The sequence below is a fragment of the Amblyomma maculatum genome, chromosome 1, assembly GCF_055883805.1.
Source record: "Amblyomma maculatum isolate TAMU_Amacu chromosome 1, ASM5588380v1, whole genome shotgun sequence".
NCBI lineage: Eukaryota > Metazoa > Arthropoda > Arachnida > Ixodida > Ixodidae > Amblyomma > Amblyomma maculatum.
This window is the reverse complement of record NC_139344.1, coordinates 121,091,971-121,098,834: the sequence shown is the minus strand read 5'-3', so window position 1 is coordinate 121,098,834 and position 6,864 is coordinate 121,091,971. Positions and strand designations below refer to the sequence as shown.

Below are 6,864 nucleotides of genomic sequence, written 5' to 3'. Positions count from 1 at the left end.
GGGGGTCACAGCTCTGTCTGCTAGGGCTGGCACGTCGGCGCTAGAAGGCGACTGTATAGCGTCTAGCCCCCCCCCCCCCCCCCCCCCCCCCCCCCCCCCCCCCGTGGCGCATTCTTTTTAGAATAACCCCCATAAGCTTGAGCTGCATGTGAAGTGTGGCAGTGCACTTCAGGCTAATATGTTACCTAGACTGTGATGAACATTTTCCAGTGGCCTTCATATTCTTGTTGCAGTAACACTTGTTCTTTATTTTTCAGAGAGCTTGCTTGTTTTCTGGAGTTCTCAGACACTGCAATGAGTGGTGCCTTCTTCAGAGTCAGATTTTGTTGGCTAGTAACCTGAACTTCCAAAAAAGATAATTGAATTCATTGATTTTCGTGTCTGCTGCATCAGCAGTGAGTTATTTGAAATCCATATTTCAGCTGTGCATGCTGTCCCATTTTATTTGCAGTTTTCAGGACGAAACATCTGTAGTGTGATAGTATACAGCCATGTTTGCATGCAGAAAATGTGACTTTGAATCTGGGACTCTCTCTGGCTATGCTGTACATTATGGTGCCAAAAGTTTTTGTTCTAAAAAAATTCTTTGTGTGAATTCTCTTTGCTGTCATGAATTTCTTTCCTATGCTAGTCTCAGGTACCATATCCTCAGGAAGCATAAGAAAGAGCGCCGCGTTGAGAGCTCTTAACCTCCTCCTGTCGATTTGGTGTTCACATGTAGGGTCGAGGGCTGTCTTAAGAGTTTTGCTTCAAGAAATAACCTTATGAAGCATTTAAGTTGACATATGAGTTGTGGAGTTGCAGTGAGATGCCCTGTTAACAACTGTAGTAGCATGTTTACAGTGAAATCTTCATTATCCAGCCATTTAACTCGAAAACATGCTGTAGTAATTCGCACTGGCCTTGTCTCTCCTCTTGACTCTACCTCTGGCTGTGAGTTCGTTACAGTAGATGTTCCAGGCAGCTCTAGTTGCAGACAAGGGACAACAGAAAGAAATGACGAGTGGAAAAATTGTGTTGAGAGTTCTCTTGGTCTTTTCTATCTCATGCTTGAGTCAAAGCTCATTGTTCCTGTCGCTACTGTGCAAAGCATTGCCCAAAAGGCCAAATTCATGAATTAAATAAGAAATACGCTATTTCTAAATTGCAGGCATTGCTCAAAAACAAATCTAGTGAGGATATTACAGTGGAATTGGTTACCGCCATTGACAATGATGCCTTTAGCGACCTGAATTTATTATTCAGCACTAACTACACACGCAAGGCTTACTTTAAGAAATCCTATGCATACGTTGAACCGAAATTTGTAAGGCTTAGTTGGTCGAGACAGGTTTAGAAGAGACAGGCACATGCAATATGTTCCTATTTTGGAGACATTGGCTGCTCTTCTGGCCAATGCTGAGGTTGCAGAATGTCTTGCAAGCACAGAGTGCCCACACATTGGAGACTGCATGGCTGATATAACTGATGCCCCAGCTTCTCGAAACAGGGCATTTCTATCTAATAAGCCAGTGCTTCAGCTTCTGTTGTACCAAGATGCCTTTGAGGTTGTTAATCCTCTTGGCTCTGCTCGGAAGAAGCATAAGTTGGTTGGGGTTTATTTTACACTTGCGAATTTCAGAAAGCACAATCTATCTAGTCGCGACCACATTCAATTAGCACTTCTGTGCTCAGAGTCTGACCTGAAGCTGTTTGGCCAGGAAAAGGTTTTTGAGCCACTGATCAATGACTTTTTGCTCCTAGAAAGTGATGGAATTTTTTTTGGAAGTACGCTGGTTAAGGGCACTGTTGTAGCAATATTAAGAGATAACCTAGGTTCCCATTTCATTGGTGGGTTCACAGAAGGCTTCAGCTTGTCTCATCACTTCTGTTGGTACTGCCTTATAACTCGTTCAGAGTTTCATGGAAAACCCTGCATGCATGCTGACAAAAGAACACCTTCCAAATATGACTTCGCTGCTGAGCAAGCCGTTAATGTAGAAACAGTATCTGAAGGTGTCAAATCCTGCAGTGTTTTTAATAAGCTTGCATATTTTCATGTCTGCAGTCCAGGCTTGAACCCATGCATTGGTCATGACCTCTTTGAAGGTGTGGTCTGTTATGATATTGCCCTTTTTCTTAAATTCTTTCTTGAGACACGACACTGGTTCACTTATCAGAATTTGAATTATTGCATCATAAATTTTAACTACAAAGGGTCAGGTGCTTCTAGCAAGCCTCCTGAAGTTAATGTGCAGGGCAGAAGATTAAGCTCTGAGGCTGTATAAACTTGGGTGCTACTTTGGCTTCTCCCTATGATAATTGGTCACAAGACTGAAAGTACAGACATTGTCTGGGACCTGTACCTCAATCTAAGAGCGATTGTAGACATTGTGTGTGCACCAGTAGTCTCTGGAGAGCAGGCAGCGTACTTGGCCATTTTAACTGAAGAATACTTGGCAGACAGGCTTCGCCTTTTTCCTACAGAGCCCTTAAAGCCAAAATACCATTTCATGACTCACTACCCAAGCTTGATGATGCACTTTGAGCCATTGATAAATATGTCGACTCTCCGATTTGAAAGCAAGCATTCTTACTTTAAAAACTGTGTGCGATCAACAGAGGATTTTAAGGCTGTTTGCAGAACGGTTGCAGAGAAGCACCAGCTGTTACAGGCATTTTTGCACTCTGAAGGATTTTTCAAGTCAGATGTCTTCTTTACCTCAGCTGTGCCATTTTGTGCCCAGAACTTTGCTCCAGAGCTACATGAGTGCTTTAATAGCAATTTTCACCCCACCGACTGTGTGACAAGTAATTTTGTTGTATGCAAGGGTACAGAGTACTGTGTCATGATTTTGTTGCACTGTTTATAAGGGATGAGCTCTGCTTTGGTTAAATAACTGTTATTGTCATTCAGCACAAAATCAAAGTATTTTTATAGTAAAGCTCTTCTAAGCATGTTTTTGCCCAGAACTGCATGTGTAAAGGCTGCATTAAAGAAACCTCTTTACAGCAGTGGAAGTCTGTAACATTGCTGATTTTTACCCTTTACCGGCTTATGAACTAAGCGGTGAGACTGTCGTCATCATGCCAAAGCATCACATCCACCAAAAGCATGGAGATCCTTGAGATGGAAATAATGAAGTCTCTACCCACCCTGCCTCCTGATACATTGCAAGCACTCGTGAAAAGAACTTTTGGTACTCGGTGTGGGGTGTGGTGATGACTTGAGCCTCATCAATGAGCAATATTTGACAAGTGTCCTCAAGCCGATCCAAGCTCAGAAACTGGTTGCATACTTCACAAGCAAATGTAAGTTTTTTGATGTCTAACAGAATAGTTCTTGATACAGCATGACTGGAAATTTTATACTGAAGACTCATCTAAATGTACAAAGTAATTTGTTAAGCAACACAGGTCTCAAAGTAAATTCTGTTGTGCCGCAGGCTGTCTCGAATAGCCCAGGAGCTTCTCTAATGCAGAAAGCCAGAAGTTCATGAATCTCCAAGTTGAAGAAAAAAATTAAAACTGGTGAGGCACCAAGCCTATTTTAGAAATAGGGCAATAATAAGAAAGTGATGAGGTAAGAAAACTACTTGTGTGGCATAGTGTTTTTTGCCTTAATATATTTAGCAACATATATTAGTAAATTGTTTTTTGTTTTTGCTTTTTTCTTGTTACAGGCTCTCAAGGCATCATCCTTTTATGCACAAAGGGGCTTAAACATCAGTTTGCTGCTCTTTGTTATTTTTTATCCACTATAGTACTCGTAAAACTTTCATTGGCACGGAATGACACACATTGTGTAGAATGTTCGTTTATGTACACTTTTCGGGACTCCTGGGCCAATGTACAGCTGTTTTATAAGTGCACGATGTAGTATTTTAAGTAGCAGTCTATTGAGCATTTTTATTAGTAATGAAAATTAACATATTGCATGCTTACATTCATGCACAGATTCCCAGAATCTGGGAGCCACACAAAAAAGCCAGGAGGTGAAAAAAGGAAAAGATGCGCAAGTTGAACTTGTTGCAGGACCGTCAAAATGCCAAGAGGAACCAATGGAGCAAGAATGCAGTGGTATCCAAGCATTAATTAACCCAAACTGGGCAGACACATTTAGCATACCATGGGACACGATGCCAAAAACAGTACTCAGTGCTGTGAAAGAGAGAAAACGTCCAGCTCCTAAAGACTGCAGAAAAATGGTTCAAATAATTATCGACAGTGTTCGTAAAGTGTGCCCATCTTCATTACACAAGTAGCTTGCTGTCATTGCAAAGGCAGTAGTGATGTCCCATAAAGCATCTTTTAAAGATATTTTCGATGGTGCACTCACTGGCACTGGCTATGATTCCTTACTGAACCAGCTTGTCGCACGTGGTGAAAATGTGAGAAGGGAAGACTCCCAAAACAGGAAAGGTGACCAGGGTAACCCTGCAAAGAGATCAAGCTTTATAAGCAAAGCGTTTGCTTCATCTTCTGTCCCACCAAAAGATAGAGAGGTTATGAGGAGGGAGCAGCTTACTATGCAGAATATGTTCAGAGACAATCCTTCCTACGGAGAAGAGTTAGATGAAATGATGAAATCCACACACTGTCTGCAGCAAGAGCACATCAAATCAGGCATGGCAATATTAAACCTGAAGAGCACATGGCCGTACTTGTTCACAGTGTGTGGTATTGAAAGCCATTTTAAGTTACTTCTAGGCATAGACCTCAAAGAAACATTTGAGCCTTCCTTAAGAGAAAAAAGTGCACCATCATGAATTTTTTTGATAAGGAACGGCATGGAAAAAAGCCATGACAGAGGCATGGAAAATGCTTAAAGCTCAAGACTAAAACAAAAATGTGGAGCTCCTGGGATTAATCCAGCTCATTACCTGCTGGTTTGCAGAAGATGTCAGTCACCTTGTGCAAAGAAGAGAGGTATGTGTCTAAGAAGGTGACAAAAGGCTATCTTTGAGCTAAAAATGTGACAGGTCCGAATGCATGTTTGCTTCTTTTTATCCAAAATTCTTGGTTGTGTATTCAAGTTCAGCCTGTAGGGAACCAAGGGTCTTCTAAACAGTGTCTTATACCCTTAATTGCTGAGGCGTAAGCTTTCTAATTACTTGCTGAAATATAGTTTCTTGAAGCCATGAAGCATCCTAACTTAACTTTCCTTGATAAACGCTTTTGATGCAGCGGTATTTGTATATATGTGAAGCGCAAACTCAAACGTTTTCTTCTCTTTCAGGTATACTTAACTTTGACCGACATTGAAAAACTTCCAGACTTGCCCCTTTCACCTTGCATTATTGCAGCAGGTATGTATTTTATTCAAAATCGAATCATATCTGCCATTTCGTGGTATATATTTGGTACCTGCAACATACCTGTGGTGCCTGCAACAGTTCACAATAGGTAGCGAAAGACTGGAAGTGGTAGGCAAATATGTCGACTTGGGACAGGTAGTAACCACTTATGCAGAACATGAAAGAGAAATAACTAGGAGAAGGGAGTGCATTTGGCAAGTATTTGCAGATTAAGACTAGCAGCTTACAGGTATAGCTCAAGAAGAAAGTATACAGCAGTTGCAGCTTACCTGTACTCGCCTATGGGGCTGAAACATGGAGGCTGACGAAAAGGGTTCTACTTAAGTTGAGGACAACGCAAAGGGCTGTGGAACGAGGAATGATAGGTGTAATGTTAAGAGATAGGAAGCATGCGGAGTGGGCCAGAGAAATAACTTCAAGTTATGGCATTCTAGTAGTAATTAAGAAGAAAGGGGCATGGCAAGGCATGTAGCGTGTAGTGATGACGACCGATGGCTGCTTAGGGTAGCAAATTGGATTATGAAAGAAGGAAAGAGCATAGAAGGGGGTGTGGTAACAAATTGGATTCCAAGAGAAGGAAAGCTTTGCATCGAAAGGGGCGGCAAAGGTTAGGTGGGCGGATGAGGTTAAGAAGTTCACAAAGGTCAGTTAGATTCAGCTAGCATAGGACTGGGTTAAATGAAGAAACATGGGAGAGGCCTTCGTCCTGCAGTGAGGTTAGTCCGGCTGATGACAGTGATGACCTGCAACATTACTGAAACATTCATTCACAAGCATTTTGATTACATGTATTTTTTAATATTATAGCTGACAAGATCAGTATTTCAAAAAAGCTACTTGTATGCATATGGCTGACTGCTTGGTGCCTACACTTGCATGCGAAGTTTGTTAAAGAGAATCGGACAATTTTCTGACCTGGATGCTTGGTTTTTATTTCAAAATAGTGTATCAAAGATGTTATTGCAGCAGTAGGTGGCTGTATAGGTGCAACAGGAAAAATTTTGAAATCCGAACTGGTAATACTTCAGCCATTAAGAACATTTTATTGCACTTGCATCGTCATGCCATACAGAGGCTAAGTCAATATGTGGAAGTTCATTAGATAAGCTTCATTTTCGTGGACATTGTGCTATACATGCAGAAAATATAACTGCTTTAACTAGTGCAATATTATTTCATTAGTGCTCTTATTGATCCTAGGTGATGACATATGGAACCCAGAGGAATACCTCCTCCTCGTTAATAGGCATGGGGTGGGTGTGGCGGAAGATTTCACAGCTGCATTCTGCATGCTGTTTGCAACTTCCTTAGTGCTCCACATATGTTATGCTGAGAAAGTAGAGTCGACTCTGGAATTCTTTCAAAGGTATGTGCTTAAGTTAGTTTTTTAATGGTTCGTTTTCTCCTTTTCATGAAGAATTGTACTAACATTGTTGTAAGTGGTATTTAATATTTCATTAGGTTGTCAGGAAAATTGAAAAAAAAAAGCATTCCTGTGCTTGCGATGGCCTCAACATATATACTAGATTTCCTTAGAATTTTTTTTGGAAACATCTGTTTACAGCAC

The 6,864-nt window shown here is 41.2% G+C and overlaps 1 long non-coding RNA gene across 1 annotated transcript; it reads left to right on the top strand.

The window, feature by feature from the left end:
* The first annotated feature begins 3,927 nt into the window (after positions 1–3,927).
* On the top strand, positions 3,928–6,520 carry LOC146203739 (uncharacterized). Its single transcript, XR_014702448.1, has 3 exons — positions 3,928–4,059; positions 5,219–5,288; positions 6,498–6,520. It is a non-coding gene; the product is annotated as an uncharacterized LOC146203739 (long non-coding RNA).
* The last annotated feature ends 344 nt before the right edge of the window (positions 6,521–6,864 follow it).